Here is an 18,349-nt window from a genome sequence, read left to right on the forward strand (position 1 = left end):
CCGCCAAGCGCCACCAGCCCCCAGGGACGTCTCTCTGCCAGCTCTCACCCTGGTGCAGAGTGCAGAGGCGCTCGGGGTGACCTGGGGGGCACAGGCACACTGCAGCCCCTGCCGCTCACTGATGCCAACCCACAGGGGTCTGCAGCGCCCCCGGCCCCATCCCACTGGCTTCCAGCTCTCCTATGCTGGCTCTGCCGGGAGCAAGGAGGTCTCTGTCCCTCTCCCTCAGTTCAGGGCAGGTGCAGAGCCGAGGTCTGAGCCAAGCTGACCACAAGGGCAGCGTCTCAAGCCGCGCTGTGACTGTGAGCTGGGCACAGCTTCTCCTTCAGGGCTCACTGTCCCTGACGAGGTGGGCTTATTTTTTCCACTAGACTTTATTATTTAGAGCAGTTTTAGGCTCACTGCAAAATTGTGTGGAAGGCACAGAGTCCCCATGTGAGGACAGACACCCCCATCAGCCACACCCGCCCCCCCAGCATGGTGCACTAGCCACCGTGGCTGACCCCGCATTTACACCGCCTTACCCCGCGCCCAGAATTACCGCCGGGCTCGCTCTCTACCCCGCATCCTATGAGTATGGACAGGCGTGTGATGGCGTGGATCCACCACTGCGGGGTCCTGCGGAGGAGCCCATGCCCTGGAGACTCCCTGCTCCACCTGTGCCTCCCTCCCTCCCTCCCCTGAGTCCCTGGCACTCTCTCATCTTTTGGCCGCCTCCCTAGTTCCACCTTCTCCAGAATGCCCTTGAGCTGGAATCTCACGGTGTGTGGCTCCTTTCACTGAGGAACATGCATTTTAGTTTCGAGGTAGGTCTTTTCACTGTGTCAATTTTACAGATGGGCAGGAAAAGCAGCTCAGTGAAGGTCACACACCAGGGCCTTGGTGGGACAGGAACGGAAACCCTGCTCCTGATCCCCCTGCTGTCCAGAGGCCTCCGAGGGACGCTGGTGGGAACCGCACACAGGAGGCCCTAGGGGACTGGGGACAAAGCCTGGCTGGACACAGCTCTGTCCCCGAGCAGCTGGGACTAGAGGCTGCAGCTCTCACAGCTGAGGTCTGACCCCTGATTCCATCTTGGCCGCGCATCAAAGCTCGAGTAGCAGTTAGCAAAGCTGCTGCGGGAGAGGCCGTCCGAGCGCCCGAGAACCCCACCCTCTCTCCCAGAAGCAGCGGAACGCAGTCAGGATTGCTCTGAGCCAAAGGCACGCGCAATAAATAATCACTGTTTTAAGACTCCCATGTCGAGTCCCTAATGGCATTATGAGGGCACGGGGATTAAGCCCAGGAAGATAATTACCAGAATATCAGACTCCAAACCGTAATCACATCTATTAAAAATGACACGCAAGGAAAATCCCTTGAATTACAGTGTGAGGGGGCTGTCGCCCAGGAGAGCTCCTCTGCAGAGATAAATATCCCCGCACGGCTGGGCCCCTCCCTCCCCACAGCCAGGTAAGCCTCTCAGGGACGGGAGAGTTTGCCCCAAGAGCGGACGGCAGACAGCATCTGAATCGGGCACTCCCATCCCTGCTGTGGGTTCAAGGCCACGGCTTTTCAGAGGCAGGAGTGTGCACATCCTCCAGCATCATGGCTCCCAGGAGGGTGGGGGTGCCCGGCGCCAGGCAGGTGGCACTGCCCTGCCCCGCCCCATTGAGGGTCCTCTGTGGGCACTGGGAGCAGCCTCCTCCAGACCTTGCCAGTGAGCTGCCATCGAGAGGAAAGAGCACTGGCCCTGGCAGATCAGCTGGGCCCTGGGTACGTCTGCAAACCCCCGTGAGGGGCCACAGCCCTGGAGGGGAAGCAGCAGAAGGGCCTTGTGCAGAGGCGCAGGCAGGTCGGAGGAGCTGGTGGGGGACCAGATTCTCAAAGCCCCAGCCACAACATTCTTTACGATGTCCTGACCGCTGGGCCTGGAGGGCTGGAGCACAGAGGGTCCCCCAGTGGCCACAGGGGAGGGCCACCCTCCGTGAGGAGCTGGGCCTTCCTGGGAGGTGTCAGCCCGGCCCTCCTGCATCTGAGTGGGAAGGAAGGTGAGGTCTAAACCCAGCCCTCCAACACTGCTGATCTGTGAAGGTGAAGCTGCAGAGAGAAGCCCTGAGGTCAGCGCCCCAGGGACGCAGGGCCAGGTGCAGCCGGAGGCCCGCGGGTCTGAGGCACCGAGGAGCAGGCCTGGTACTCACTAGCTTCCACAGCCCTGCCACCCACCTGCCTGCCCACCCGCCCTTGGTGTGGAGCTTACGGGTGCCCGGCCAGTTGGTGAGCAGCACGGTGGGCTACAGCCCTGGCTGGCACCAAATCCCAAATGGGCAGTCCCGGGTGGCTGGGCAGGGCGGGACGGGGCAGGGCTGCCCTGTTTCCTACCGTCGTGGGCTGCCCTGAATATTCATGCCCAGCCAGGGCCGTGGCTGAGTTGTCAGAACACCAGACCCTCCCAGGAGCCCTCGGAGCCCTTGCCTGTCATGGGGTCCTCAACATCGGCCATCAGAGCGGGAGACGGGCATTGCCCAGCGTCACCCACCTCCCGTTGTACAGGTGGGAAAGCCAGGCCCCAGCCCACCTCCTGACCTGATGAAGGAAGAAAGGAAGGAGTGAGGAAGGATGAGAGGGAGGGAAAGAGGATGGGATGGGCGGAGGATGCTCTGTTAACAGAGCCCGGACAAGGATCCCCCTTCTTGGTCCCCAAGGCCCTGATCAGGGATAATGGTTTGGAAACGAGCTGGCCCAGCATGGAGATTGCTGCCCCTGTGTGTGGCATTTCCACCCGTGAACAAGCAGAAGAGCTTCCCCATGTACGTGCAGGTGTAACTGACCTCATCCTCACAGCACCTAGAAGTCCCGAGTGTGCATCTCTGCCCTGGGAGCTCAGCCCTCCCTCCCCAGGGCATCCCTTCCGCTACTGATCAGGAGCACCGAGGAACTGCGGGCACTAAGGCCAGGCGGCCGGGTGTTGGGTGGGCAGGGCCTCGGCATCTGTGCCCACCCCTCTCTCTGGACAGCGTGGACAGGAGGCGGGGGCGAGGCCATCTCCTCTGCCTCCCTGGGTCTCCGCACTATCCTCCCGGTGCCCCCGCCTCTGTCTGCATCTCCACCCTGCGGCCCCTCCCTGAGCCTCTGGACCGGGACAACCTCACCTCCGCCACCCTCCCAGCCCTGAGTGGAGGCTGCTTCCTGCATTCACCCTCCAAGGCCCAGGCAGCCATTCTGGGGTTGGGGTTGGGCTCCCTCAGTGGAAGCACCCAGGGTGGTTTCCAATCCCCGGCTGGATGCTGGCTGATACTCGTCCTAGGAGCAGTCCCCGGAAGCAGCCATCACAGCGGGAATTCCAGGACGGTGGGGGCTGCCATTGCCCTGAAAGCAGCGCTGTGCTTTCTACCAAGGAAAAACCGGACGCTGGCTGTCAGAGCCATGCAGTGACATCACAGTCAATGGAACTGTCACTGTGTGGGATCATGATTGAGTTTCTTTTGAAGTAAGTGCCTTGGGGACCCCATGGGGGCTGCACTTGACCAGGACTGAATTTTGCAATGGCAGCTGCAGAGAATGGGGCAAGCTGACTTCCTCTGCCCTGAGAACTTGCAGGGAGCTGTGACTCGCTCCGGCTACAGTTAAAGCAGAGACCTGCGGTGGTGGCCCTGAAATAATCTCATTTCTTTTAGCCTCAGGGATGACTTCACTGAAAACGAACCCTGGATGTAATTGAGCCCACGACGGAAGCGCGGAGTGGAGGCCCCTCATATGTGTCGAGGCTCTTCGGGGGACATTGGGTGTCCTTCCCGAAGGTCCAGGGCCTTGGACCTTGGGGCGGGGACACAGGAATGGAAGTCTTGACTTCCTGCACCTCTCTTGCCAGAGGAGAGTCCTCTGCCTGGGTCTGGGAAACCAGGCTTCGCTCCTGGGACCCTGCAACAGCCTGGTCCCAGCGCTTGCTCTGCTGCGTGGAGGGCCTCCTGCCCTTCTTAAGATCCAGATGCACCACCCGCTTCCTCGGCGCCCATGAGGAGTCAGCGCGTGCTCTAGGGACAGGGGACGTCTAGCCCGGGAGAAGGTGGCTCGGAGGCCTAAAGCCATGTTAGGCTTTGCTGCAAATATCTTGGGCAACTCATGTGAGGGGTGATGTTTGGGGTCTCGTACCAGGGATCAGATGCAAGGCTGATGTAGGCTAAGTCCCTGCTAGGGGTTCACCTACCAGAGACGGGGAACTTGCAGTGTCAGCTGAAGGAGCTGGGCGCTCACCAAGTCTGGCTGGTCAGTGACAGACCCGGACTCATGGTGATTAAGAGTCACGTTTATTGTGACGTCAGAACGTCCCTGACCCAACAGAGAAGAGGCCACACCTGGAGGCCCAGAGAGGAGCCAATGGGGCTCATTTACCATGGACATCTCAGTCCCCCCTGCACCCACGAGAGGCCCACTCCACACTGCACCCAGGAGAGGCCCCACTCCACACTGCACCCAGGAGAGGCCCCGACTCCACACTGCACCCAGGAGTGGCCCCGACTCCACACTGCACCCAGGAGAGGCCCCTACTCCACACTGCACCCAGGAGAGGCCCACTCCACACTGCACCCAGGAGAGGGCCCGACTCCACACTGCACCCAGGAGAGGGCCGGACTCCACACTGCACCCAGGAGAGGCCCACTCCACACTGCACCTAGGAGAGGGCCCGACTCCACACTGCACCCAGGAGAGGCCCACTCCACACTGCACCCAGGAGAGGGCCCGACTCCACACTGCACCCAGGAGAGGGCCGGACTCCACACTGCACCCAGGAGAGGCCCCTACTCCACACTGCTCCCATGAGAGGCCCACTCCACACTGCACCCAGGAGAGGCCCACTCCACACTGCACCTAGGAGAGGGCCCGACTCCACACTGCACCCATGAAAGGCCCACTCCACACTGCACCCAGGAGAGGGCCCGACTCCGCACTGCACCCAGGAGAGGGCCCGACTCCGCACTGTACCTAGGAGAGGCCCTGACTCCACACTGCACCCACGAGAGGACTCACTCCACACTGCACCCAGGAGAGGCCCCGACTCCACACTGCACCCACGAGAGGCCCACTCTACACTGCACCCACGAGAGACCCCACTCCACACTGCACCTAGGAGAGGCCCCACTCCACACTGCACCCACGAGAGGCCCCGACTCCACACTGCACCCAGGAGAGGCCCACTCCACACTGCACCCATGAGAGGCCCACTCCACACTGCACCCAGGAGAGGCCCCGACTCCACACTGCACCCAGGAGAGGCCCCGACTCCACACTGCACCTATGAGAGGCCCCGACTCCACAATGAACCCAGGAGAGGCCTCGACTCCACACTGCACCCACGAGAGGCCCCGACTCCACACTGCACCCACGAGAGGCCCCGACTCCACACTGCACCCATGAGAAGCCCCGACTCCACACTGCACCCACGAGAGGCCCCGACTCCACACTGCACCCATGAGAGGCCCCGACTCCACACTGCACCCAGGAGAGGCCCCGACTCCACACTGCACCCACGAGAGGCCCCGACTCCACACTGCACCCAGGAGAGGCCCCGACTCCACACTGCACCCAGGAGAGGCCCCACTCCACACTGCACCCAGGAGAGGCCCCGACTCCACACTGCACCCAGGAGAGGCCCCACTCCACACTGCACCCAGGAGAGGCCCCGACTCCACACTGCACCCAGGAGAGGCCCCACTCCACACTGCATCTAGGAGAGGCCCCACTCCACACTGCACCCAGGAGAGGCCCACTCCACACTGCACCCATGAGAGGCCCCGACTCCACACTGCACCCATGAGAGGCCCACTCCACACTGCACCCATGAGAGGCCCACTCCACACTGCACCTAGGAGAGGGCCCACTCCACACTTCACCCATGAGAGGCCCACTCCACACTGAACCCAGGAGAGGGCCCGACTCCGCACTGCACCCAGGAGAGGCCCCTACTCCACACTGCACCCATGAGAGGCCCACTCCACACTGAACCCAGGAGAGGGCCCGACTCCGCACTGCACCCAGGAGAGGCCCCTACTCCGCACTGCACCCATGAGAGGCCCACTCCACACTGCACCCAGGAGAGGCCCACTCCACACTACACCCAGGAGAGGCCCACTCCACACTACACCCAGGAGAGGCCCACTCCACACTGCACCCAGGAGAGGGCCCGACTCCACACTGCACCCAGGAGAGGGCCCGACTCCACACTGCACCCATGAGAGGCCCCGACTCCACACTGCACCCAGGAGAGGCCCCTACTCCACACTGCACCCATGAAAGGCCCACTCCACACTGCACCCATGAGAGGCCCACTCCACACTGCACCCAGGAGAGGCCCCGACTCCACACTGTACCCATGAGAGGCCCACTCCACACTGCACCCAGGAGAGGCCCCACTCCACACTGTACCCATGAGAGGCCCACTCCACACTGCACCCTGGAGAGGCCCCACTCCACACTGCACCCAGGAGAGGCCCCTACTCCACACTGAACCCAGGAGAGGCCCCGACTCCACACTGTACCCATGAGAGGCCCACTGCACACTGCACCCATGAGAGGCCCACTCCACACTGCACCCATGAGAGGCCCACTCCACACTGCACCCAGGAGAGGCCCCACTCCACACTGCACCCAGGAGAGGCCCCTACTCCACACTGAACCCAGGAGAGGCCCCGACTCCACACTGTACCCATGAGAGGCCCACTGCACACTGCACCCATGAGAGGCCCACTCCACACTGCACCCATGAGAGGCCCACTCCACACTGCACCCAGGAGAGGGCCCACTCCACACTGCACCCATGAGGGGCCCACTCCACACTGTACCCATGAGAGGCCCACTCCACACTGCACCTAGGAGAGGGCCCACTCCACACTGCACCCATGAGAGGCCCACTCCACACTGCACCCAGGAGAGGGCCCGACTCCGCACTGCACCCAGGAGAGGGCCCGACTCCGCACTGCACCCAGGAGAGGCCCCTACTCCGCACTGCACCCATGAGAGGCCCACTCCACACTGCACCCAGGAGAGGCCCACTCCACACTGCACCTAGGAGAGGCCCACTCCACACTGCACCCAGGAGAGGCCCACTCCACACTGCACCCAGGAGAGGGCCCGACTCCACACTGCACCCATGAGAGGGCCCGACTCCGCACTGCACCTAGGAGAGGGCCCACTCCACACTGTACCCATGAGAGGCCCCGACTCCACACTGCACCCAGGAGAGGCCCACTCCACACTGCACCCAGGAGAGGGCCCGACTCCACACTGCACCCAGGAGAGGCCCACTCCACACTGCACCCAGGAGAGGCCCACTCCACACTGCACCTAGGAGAGGCCCACTCCACACTGCACCCAGGAGAGGCCCACTCCACACTGCACCCAGGAGAGGGCCCGACTCCACACTGCACCCATGAGAGGGCCCGACTCCGCACTGCACCTAGGAGAGGGCCCACTCCACACTGTACCCATGAGAGGCCCACTCCACACTGCACCTAGGAGAAGGCCCACTCCACACTGCACCCATGAGAGGCCCGACTCCACACTGCACCCAGGAGAGGGCCCGACTCCGCACTGCACCCAGGAGAGGGCCCGACTCCGCACTGCACCCAGGAGAGGGCCCGACTCCGCACTGCACCCAGGAGAGGGCCCGACTCCGCACTGCACCCAGGAGAGGGCCCGACTCCGCACTGCACCCAGGAGAGGGCCCGACTCCGCACTGCAACCAGGAGAGGCCCCACTCCACACTGTACCCACGAGAGGCCCCATTCCACACTGCACCCAGGAGAGGGCCCGACTCCGCACTGCACCCACGACAGGGCCCAGGCACGCCTTTCCCTGGGCTCAGAGAGTGAATCTGTCTGTGACAGAGGCCTGGCCTCTCACAGACTCCACTGTGGCTGTGCTCCGGAGGCTGGGACAAGGCAGAGAGAGGCCTCCTTGGATTCATTTCCCAGGGATGCCGAGACAAATCACCACAGACCAGGGGTCCTAAAACAACACACATTTACTCTCTCACACTCACGAAAGCAGGAAGTCCAACGTCAGCCTCACTGGGTGGAAATCAGGGCGCTCCCTCTGGAGGCTCCAGTACAGAATCCTTCCCGGCCTCTGCCAGCTTCCGGGGGCCACCGACATTCTTGGGTTTGTGGGTGCCTTGCTCCGGTCTTCAAGACCAACATCTTCCAATCACCACCACCACATGGTTCTCCTCAGGGTGTGGCCATGTGTCCTCTGCGACTCTCTGATGAGGACACTTGTGATGGAATTTAGGGCCCTCCAGGGTCGTCCAGATATCCCCCCTTCTCAGGATCCTGCACCTTATCACCCCTGCATGGACCTCGCAGTATCAGGTAACTATCAGGGCTCCAGGGCTTAGGAGGGTTATCTCGGCGAGGGGCAAAGTGGAGGCATTTGCAGCTGACCGCAGTCCCTAGGGTGGGCCCCTGGGTCTAGTGAGAATGACAGGTTAGGGAGTGGCAGTGGCCAGGTGGGGTTTCACTGCTGCTGGCCAGTTGAGGACAACAGCTGTCATGGGCGGTGGGGACGGAGTGATCATTGGGAGGTTTAGCTCGGCATGTGCTTTAGTTGTGGCTGATTGATCAGGGTCTCTGGGATCGGTCAGATGGAAGGCCTAGTGAAGTGGAGATCGACCTACAGGGCAGGTCTCCTCCGTGTCTGCTCATCAGAAGCTTCACTTGTGGCGTCACCACGAGGAGTCTCAGCCACTTGCTCAGCTTCTGCACCAGCCAGGCTGCTCTTCCCAGGGTCCTGGAGCCCTCAGGAAGGTCCCCTACACACTCACAATGAGGAACTTGGATGCTTCCCCTGCACCGGCCCCAACCAGGTCTGCAGCAGGCTGTGCTCGACAGCAGGGATCCAGCCGGGCCATCTGGGAGCAGGCTCTGTGCCGATCTGCTTCCTGGGGACCCTGAGCCCCGTGCAGCCTGCAGTCCAGAGGACAGCAACACCTGCGGCCACGTCCACTTCCACATGAGCTCGGTGGCCTGAGTCACGTCCACAGTCCCAGAATGCATGATTGGACTGGACATAGCTGGCCACTGGGAGAATCCCCACGTTGGCCCCAAACCCACAGAAAGACACCTGTTGGGGTGGGGAGAGACAACAGACGCCCCTGGAGCTTCTCTTACCCAGGAGAGGAAAGCCAGAGCAGCACCCTGTGATGAGGCTGAGGCTGCACCCAGAGCAGCAGGCGCAGGGATTCCTGGCACGGTGGCCTGAGCGGGAGGCAGACGGATCTCACAAAGTGACCCTGGACGAGCGTTGCACAATCTCAACACTTTAGACTTTGGGGCCAGATGACCCTTTGTGGTGGGGCCGACTTGGTCTTCACAAGGTATTGGCAGCTTCTCTGGCCTTCCCCTACTGGAAGCCTGTGGCATCCCCCAAATGTGACAACCATAAATGTCTCTGGGAGCTGCCCAATGTCCACCCACCCCTCACCCCCAGCTGAGAACCACTGCTAGGGATTATTCTCGACTTCACACAGGGGACCCAGCCACTGACGCTTTTCCAACCATGGAATCTCCACTGAGGGAGGGGGTCCCCTGGGAGAAGGCACAGGACTGGCCACTGGGAACGTGGCTTCCTGGGATCCTGGAGCAGGAGCTTGCACCTGGCACAGATGAGGGTTCACCTGCACAGCCCTGCCCGGAGCCCACTTCACCCTCCTCATCACCCCTCCCAAGCCCTCTACAGGGATCTTGCTCACCTGGAGGTCCCGGGGCCACGGCACTGGTCTCCCTGCTGATGACATCAGTTGGTCCGGATGGTCAGAAAGCAGCAGGCATCTTGTCTGACTTCATAGAAGACACATGCGCCAGAGACCAGGCAATAAGCCCTTAACATGTAGGGACCCAACACGCAGCTGAGGGTCTTGCCGCCCTGGCCTGACATCACCGTGCCATCTGCCGCCTACGCCTAGAAAGAAAAACAGCATCTGGGGACCTCCTCGGATCTCAGACCCTGAGCTGCTTTGCCGGCCTCTGCAACGTCAGAGATCTTCATGGCAGATATACCTGCTGTGTGGAACCTCGGAGAAGCTACAGGGGGAAGAATGGGGTACAGACGCCCAGGGCTGAGAGCAGTGCTCTCCCCCGAGGCCCCGTGCTCTCTTTCTGAGAAGAGCCCAGACCCAACAGCTGACCACAAGACAACAGTGGCCGTCCAACCTGAGCGCTCCTCGCCGGCCAGGCACTGTCTGAGCCAGGAGGCTGCAAGGATGAGCCTGGTGGCAGCAATCCATGGTCCCAAAGGACGGCCATGAGGGCTGAGGGAGGCAGAAGCAAGAGGAGTGGCGAGGTGGCTGGCACTGCCCCACACCCCCTTCACGTATGCCCTCTCCTCATCCCGCACAATACAGTTTCACCCACCTTGGATGAACTCAGGCTTGGTTCACAGCTGGTCCTGACTGTCTTCTGTTGATGGAAGTCGGCTGTGGCAGAATCACGGCTCTAACCCAGAATCCTGAGAAGGGAGCGGGAGGGAAGCAATGGAGGAGGCGAAGGTCGCAGCCATGGTCTGTTGTCCACTTTGTCCCGACGGAGAAACAGGCAGAGGCGGCGATACACATCTCCCAGCTCGGGAGACAAGTTGATGGCCCCGGCATGATTGCGGTCTGGAAGGAGGGGGACTGGAGGTCAGTAGACAGGGAGGTGGAGGGTAGGGTGGGCGGATGGCCCTCTGGGAGGGCACAGGGATGGCAGACGTGAGGGCACCGAGGCTGTCCGCTGCAGGGAATGCTGTCAGAATCCAGGCAGAGCCGCACTCTGGGGAGGGCCCTTGTCCTCTCTCTGGGGTCTGCTACCCCATGCTTGCTCAGGGGTCCCACCCAAAGTGGCCAGGATGGCAGGGATGGGGTTTGTCATGGGTTGAGTTGTGACCCCAAAAAGATATGTTCATGTCCCAACTCCCAGTACCTGTGAACGGGACCTTATTTGGAAATAGGCTGTTTTTTTGTTTTTTGGGGTTTTTTTGTTTTTTTGTCTTTGCAGGGGGGAACGGAGTCTTGCTCTGTCGCCCAGGCTGGAGTGCAATGATGCAATCTCAGCTCACTGCCACCTCTGCCTCCTGGGTTCAAGGGATTCTCCTGCCTTAGCCTCCTGAGTAGCTGGGATTACAGGCACCCACCACCACACCCCGCTGATTTTTGAATTTTTAGTAGAGACGGGGTTTCATCTTGTTGGCCAGGCTGGTCTCAAACTCTTGACTTCAAATGATCCACACACTTCAGCCTCCCAAAGTGTTGGGATTACAGGTGCGAGCCATGGCACCAGGCCTGGAAATAGAGTCATTGCAGATCTAATCAAGTTAAGCTGAGGTTCTTGGGGTGGTTTCTAAGTCAGTGGGACTGGGAAAATGCTGCCTGGAGACAGACACATGGGCAAAGTGTCCTGTGATGACAGAGGCAGAGGTGGGGTGACGCAGCTACAGGCCGAGGGAACCAGTGAGGAGCCACCGGGGACTGGGAGGGTCTTTGGAGGGAGATGGCCCTGCCCATACCTTGATTTTGGACTTCTGGCTTCCAGACTGGAGACATTCCTGCAGTCAGTTCTAAGCCACCTGGTTTGTGGTGCTTTGTGGTGGCAGCCCATACTCTAGAGACCACGCATGGCTCAGCAACATGGTCTCTCCCGGACAAGATGAACCTGGCGACCAGTACAGTCGTGGAACCGCATACCCCACATGCCCAAGCAGAAACCACCACTGGGGCCCCCCGAGGCAGCTTTTTCTGGGACTTTGTGCCACTCACTCATGGGTGCCTGGCGGATGACCTTGGGCCGCTGACGTCATGGGGGCACCATGGAGGGGACTTCGGGGGGTCCTCTCTGGGTTGGGCTTGCCTCCCTGCTCCAATGGCTCCACGCTGTGCACCTGCCTCTTGCCTCTCTTGCCATGGCAGCACTCAGCTCCATACTGTTTCCAGCCATGGCAATCAACTCACAGAGCCTCTCAGCGGTGGCTCGCAGGCGCCCATGCCCATGTCCACCACATTCCCCACCCCACTGCTGGCCTAGTGAAGACCTAGTTATGGTGCCCATTGGACAAGCACTCCCTGAAAGTCTGGGTTTCTATCTTCAGGTGTAATTTATGTTTTAAACGAGCCATTGTGCCATTCTGCAGCCAACATACCCAGGTCCCAACATACCCGGGTCCCAACATACCCGGGTCCCAACACTGGTTGGATGCAGAAGGGGCTCCTGTCACTCACACCTGCTGACCCACTCCTGGAACACTGACTTGCTGTCCCTAGGACTTCGGACTCTGCTGGTTTAGATGTCTTGGTCTTCGGCAGAACGCTTCCACTGGTGACACAACAGCGGGTCCACAGAGCTGGAAGTCAGTGTGGACACTGGGCTGCTGGGCTCTGCCTGCTCCAAATCCACAGGTAAGCCACAAGCTCCTGTGCCAGCCAGGGTGACGAAGCCCCTGCTGAGGGGGACCCTGGGATGCTGCCATGGAGGAACATGAGCAGCAGCTCACGGCATCGGGCACCTCTGGGTACTGCCATGTGAGAATTAATAGGCTGCAGCCACCAAAACACAGAAGTAAAGGAACCAGCAGGGCCACTGAGGACTCAGCCCCTTTAGTGACAGTAACTCAGGTTCCCCCACCAAAGAACAAACCTTGACCAGCTGAGAGGCTGAGAGAGGGCAAACGAAACAGCGAACGAGGGTAAAAGAAAGATGTTCCCATAAATATGGATGGCAGCACATGACCAGCTGCAGAAACCGAGACCACAGAGAAACGTGTATTTGCGTCCTTATGCAGGTGTGTGTGTACATGTATGCACGCATGTGTAATGTGTGTACATGTGTGCATGAGTGCATGTGTGTTTGCATGTGTGTGTGCATGTGTAATGTGTGTACGTGTGCATGTGCAATGTGCATACATGTGTGCATGTGTGTGTGCACGTCTATGCATGTATGTCCATGTGTGCATGTGTGTACACGTGTAATGTATGTACATGTGTGCATGTGTGTGTGCATTGTGCATGTGCGTGCATGTGTAATGTGTGTACATGTGTGCATGTGTAATGTGTGCACAAGAGTGCATGAATGCATGTGTTTGCATGTGTGCATGTGTGTCCACGTGTGTGCATGTGCAATGTGTGTACGTGTGTGTGCATGTGTACATGTGTGCATGTATGTGCGTGTGTGTAATGTGTGTACATGTGTGCATGTGTAATGTGTGTGCATGTGTGCATGTATGAGCATGTGTAATGTGTGTATGTGTGTGCATGTGTGCATGTGTATGTGTGTGCATGTATGTACTTGTGTGCATGTATGATGTGTGTACATATGCACGAGTGCACATGTGTTTGCATGTATGTGTGTACATGTGTGCATGTGTGTGTGCATGTATGAGCATGTGTAATGTGTGTATGTGTGTGCATGTATGTACTTGTGTGCATGTATGATGTGTGCACATATGCACGAGTGCACATGTGTTTGCATGTATGTGTGTGCATGTATAATGTGTGTACATGTGTGCATGTGTAATGTATGTAGGTGTGTGCATGCATGTACATGTGTGCATGAGTAATGTGTGTGCATGTGTGCAATGTGCAATATGTGTGCATGTGTGCATGTGTAATGTGTGTACATGTGTGCATGTGTGTGTGTGCATATGTGTGTGTGCCAATTCCCTTCTTCCTCCCCTTCTCTCTCCCATTATTATTTCATAAATGGACAGTTAACAGTGGTCAGCTTGACAATGTATTGTATGTGCTACAGAACAGCCAGATGATCTCACACTGACCTAGAAGAGGAGCTCACCCTGCCCAAGACGCATCCCACACCTGTGACCAGGCAGTGGCTCTCATGGCTGTGGGGCTTCTCCTCCTTTTACAGGAGGGTGACAGGTGTTTCTTTTCACAACAGGCCATCCAGCCTTGCCCACAGCAGCATCCCTGGGCCACCGCCGTCACTGTCTGGAAACCACCATGCATGTAACAGACATGCGCTGATGCGGGCTCCCCGAAGGGTGACTGTGCCCGGCATTTTCCTGGGGCCCCTCAGCTCCCAGCCTGCCCTGTCACATTTTGAGATGCGGGCAAGGACCCAACAGATTCTTTCTCCCTTGCCCACTGGCTTTCTATCAGGTTCTGCTCACCGGGGCCCTGGGCCAGCTGGGAAGCAAGCACTGAGGAGGACTTGGCCTAGCCGCCCCTGCCAGCTCTTCCCCAAGCAGTGGCACTCAGTCCTGGCAGCTGCAGATGGTTCTGGCCTCCAGCCTCTCTGGGGACCCCATTGAGCCAGCCCCATTGTGCCCTCTCTAGCAGCACCCCAGCTCTGAAGTGGGACCCCTGCTCTGTGGGGCTCTCCTCTGAGTGTCTGGAACCTACGGCCCCAGCCTGCTCCCGGCTTCCCTCACTCACCAGCCCTGGGCTACCCTCAGGTGCCCTTGCGCCCTGCGGGCAGCCACGGCTCCTGAACCCGACGCCTTCATCAAGTCCCCTCTGTGGAAACACTCAGTGTGAGCAGCGCTCCTGCTGGGCCCTGCCGGGTCAGAGTTCCGGGACTCAAGAGGCCACATAGATAGCAGCTCTGCTGGGCACCGGCAGGCCACGGCAAGTGCCTGCCAGAAGCAGCCAGATTTCCCCAGACATTGCAGTCAGGAGCCAAAATGATGCCTGCAGAGGCAGAACTGTCCGTCACTAAGCAGGACGCAGCAGTGACCCCATGCCAGCCACGGCCCCAGCCCCTCGCCCCCAACACATCAGCTCACTCAGCCTGTGGGGGACCCATGTGGGCTGAACTGTGTCCCACGAAATTCAGAAGTTTCAGTTCTCAGCCCAGGACCTCGGAGTGTGACCTCACTTGGGAATAAACGTTCATTTGACAGAAAAATGGAGGTGAGGCCACACTGGAGAGGGGGGCCCTCGTCCACCATGAGGGGTGTCCTTACACAAAGGGAGAGTGTGGACACAGATACACAGGCAGAGAGGCGCCCTGTGAAGCTGGAGCCAGAGCCTGGGCAGCACTCCCAGGAGCCGAAGAGCAGCAAGGAGTGTACCACACAGCTGCGGGTGGCAGAAGCCTGGGATGGATTTGCCCTCTGAGTCTCTGGAAGGAACCAGCCCTGCTCTTGCCTTGATCTCGGACCTCCAGCCTCCAGAGCTGTGAGGGAATAAACATCTGTGGTTCAAGCCCCTGCGCCCATGGTACTTGGTGGTGGTGGCCCCAGGACGTCCTCGCTGCATCCATACCAGGCTGAGTACAACCCAGGAAGGCTGGCGGCACCACCACACTCTACGGTTTTCAGTCTGTCTGCAAGTTGCCAGGTGTGGCCCCGGCGTTCACCGCCACGTGTACCCTCACAGGTGGTGCACACGTGCCCCAGGAAGGAGGTCAGGGTGGGGAGGCAGCTGCTGGAGGACAGAGAAGGAAGATTCACCACCCCAGCTGACCAAGGTTAGGTCCCGAGAGCCAGCGCCTCGAGGCAGCCGGCACATGCGCAAGGGAAGCAGCCCTGTGAGGATGGTGCCCACATCACTCAGCCAGCACTCTCTCAGACGAGACGCCATCCAGAGGGTGGCACACTCGGACTGGGGCCCTCCCCACCAGGCAAAGCAGCAGAGACGCCTCCAGCCAAGCGAGGACCCTTGGCCTGGGGAGGCTTGGGCCCCCTCTAGAAAAAAGGTCCCTTCCGCAGAGGCTGCATCTCCTGAAAGCAACCCTGGCTGGGGCCCCAGGATCCCAAGATACAGTGATTTGTCCCGTTGCTACCTGAGTACCCTGAGCAAGTTTTTAACCTCCTCACACCTGAAAGGGACAGACATTGGCAAACCCAGGGGTTGTACTATTGATAAGGGTCTCATTGAGACAAGAGAGGTTGTCCCTGTGTGGCACCGGAGGTGAGCCAAGGCCCAGGCAAGCTCATGGTGGAGCAGCCACTGGGGCTAGATTTGCAGACCCTGCCAGGGCCAGGCTAGGCCGTGACCGAGGGGTGACCACCTGGTGGCTAGGAACTGTCCCTTCCCATGGCCAGCATGGGGCCAAGACCCAGGGCTTGGCGGGGCTGGAGTCTCCTACTGGGCTGCAGACCATTGAGAGCTGGGGAGAGTAGCACGAAGGGGTCCTCGCTGCCTAGGGTGGGAAAGTCAGAGTTGGGCAGGTCCCAGCCATCCAGCCCAGGCCTTGCCACAGCGACTTCATCATGGAGACCCCCACTGCAGCAAGCCTCCTTGCAACAGGGCCGGCCTGAGTCAGGGGAGGGGTCTCTAAGTGGTGGACAGTGTGGAGAGAAAGCTGTCAAGGTCACAGGCTGACACCCAGGCCACCTCCAGACCAGAAGAGTGAACGACTGCTGAGCTCATGAGGTCCCCAGGCGCATGGGGGTGCACGTGTGTACATGCAGGTGCATCATGTGCAAACGTGTGCACATGTGCAGGCAGGTGTGTGCATGTGTGTGCACATGTGTATCATATATGTTGTGTATGCATGTGTGGGTTTGTGCTTGTGTGTCCATGAGTCATGCCTGTGCACCTGTGTGTGGGTGTACCTGTGCACATGTGTGGATGTGGCATGTGTACATATGTGCATGCCTGCTTGGGTGTGTGGTATGTGTGTTTTGTATGCATCTGTGCATGTGTGTATATCTGCCTGTGTACACTGCCAAGTGCTGTGTGTGTCACATGTCACATGCATGCGTATGTAGGTGCTTGTCTGTGTGTCTGTGAGCTGTAACCCTCAGATGAGAAAGGAGAGGTTCTCCTGCTCTCTCCTGCATGAAACTGGCCCCTCACCCACTGCCCCACAGGAGATGGCTCCCCCGAGGACAGGCCTGGGGTTCCCTGACAGGGTGGGGACCCTAAACCTCCAGGTCCCTAGGCAAACCTCACTGTCTCCCGGCGTCCAGGCCCTGGAGCAGGGTGGGGTGGAGTGGGCAGGGTGGGGTGGGCTGCATCCTCTCCCCTCTCCTTTGCCTCTCAGCGGGGGGAGACGTTCAAAATCGCTCGCTGGAGCCGCCTGTGCTCCGAATCACCCCATGCACCCAACACTTCCCCCAGAGACCTGCTGATGGCCAGGGCCTGCACATCCAGGCAGAGCAGATGACACCCCCCAGATGAGAACTGATGAGGGCCAGGCAGCAAAGCTGCTGGACAGGGAGGCCATCACTCTGCACAGGAAGTTCCTGAGTGACCACAGGCAAGGCCAGCCCCGCCTCCCTCTGTGCCTCAGTTTCCCCTCTTTAACAGAAGCGTGGGCTGGACTGTTCCAGCCTTTCCAGAGTGAAGATTTATGTCTCATGTGTGTCCCTGTGGCCAAAATTCATCAAGGTCAGCAGGGCAGAGGAGCAGTTCCCCAGCAAGGGGACTCTGAGGGCGGGACCCCTGCAGCCTTTGTGTGGGCAGATGCAGACGTGGATTGTCTACCTCCGGCCAAGCCCCCATTCCTTGAGCCTGGGGTCTGCATGGGACAGGGCCCTGCTGCCCGCTTGCCCCGAGGGGTCCCCTCCCCACCCACTCCTGGAGCGGTGCCGTCTCTCCACTTTCTTGGGCTGTAGCTCTCGGCCTAATTATCCATAACCTTCTGTTCGAAGACCGCTGTCCTTGCCTGATAAAAACCAGTAACTTTGAAAGCAAACTGGGTCTTAATTTTCCTTGACAGCCCTGCTTGAAGCATGCGGGCCGAGCTGGGGTTTAATTAAATGCACATTCGTATTCCAAACAAATTAAGTACAATTAAGGACTCTGAGTTATGGGTATCTATCACTCCGTGATGTTTTTGTAAAAATTACCCCATCAAGATCAAAGTCGGAGGATCCCTGCCTTAATTGCTTCATTAGGGCGCCGTGCACCAGGCTTCGCGAGCACCGGCCCTGGTGTCTCTCTGGGAATTACTCAAACGACGGCCCTCACAATAATTGCTTCCATATTTCTCTCCCGGAGACGTTCTCGGCTCCATGGATCAAATGCAATGGCTTCAGGAACCCAGCTCGGCTCAGGTCCCCTCGGCAACGGCCGAGGCGTTTTTATGGCGCCTGCACTGAGGCCCCACTGGGCTGGCTGGTGGGTGGGCTGCCCCCTGCCCCGCCCATGCTTGGCCTCTGAGCCAGGGCAGCTGGTGGCCCAGGGAGGGGGGCCCGGGCCAGCTCACAGGTCCACGAGACAAGCGACCCCCGCCAGGCCTGCCCTCTGTTGGCTTGACAGCCATCCCAGGGCCCTCTGCACTGCCCAGCCTTTCCCTCCTCACTTCTTGCTTTAAGCCGTGCAGTGGGGTGAGGCATCCCCACTCAAAGTGGCAGAGGCAGGGGCAGAGGCCCTGGCTGGCTCTGGTTCTGAGCCCCTGAGGCCACTGTGCCAGGTGCACAGCCTCCCAGCCCCCGGGGC

At 59.7% G+C, this 18,349-nt stretch overlaps 1 long non-coding RNA gene across 1 annotated transcript; it reads left to right on the forward strand.

Moving 5' to 3' along the window:
* Positions 1-8,652: 8,652 nt before the first annotated feature.
* LOC129060531 (uncharacterized) lies at positions 8,653-15,383 on the forward strand. Its single transcript, XR_008527342.1, has 3 exons — positions 8,653-10,651; positions 12,266-12,400; positions 13,896-15,383. It is a non-coding gene; the product is annotated as an uncharacterized LOC129060531 (long non-coding RNA).
* The last annotated feature ends 2,966 nt before the right edge of the window (positions 15,384-18,349 follow it).

This window comes from Pongo abelii, chromosome 1, assembly GCF_028885655.2.
Source record: "Pongo abelii isolate AG06213 chromosome 1, NHGRI_mPonAbe1-v2.0_pri, whole genome shotgun sequence".
NCBI lineage: Eukaryota > Metazoa > Chordata > Mammalia > Primates > Hominidae > Pongo > Pongo abelii.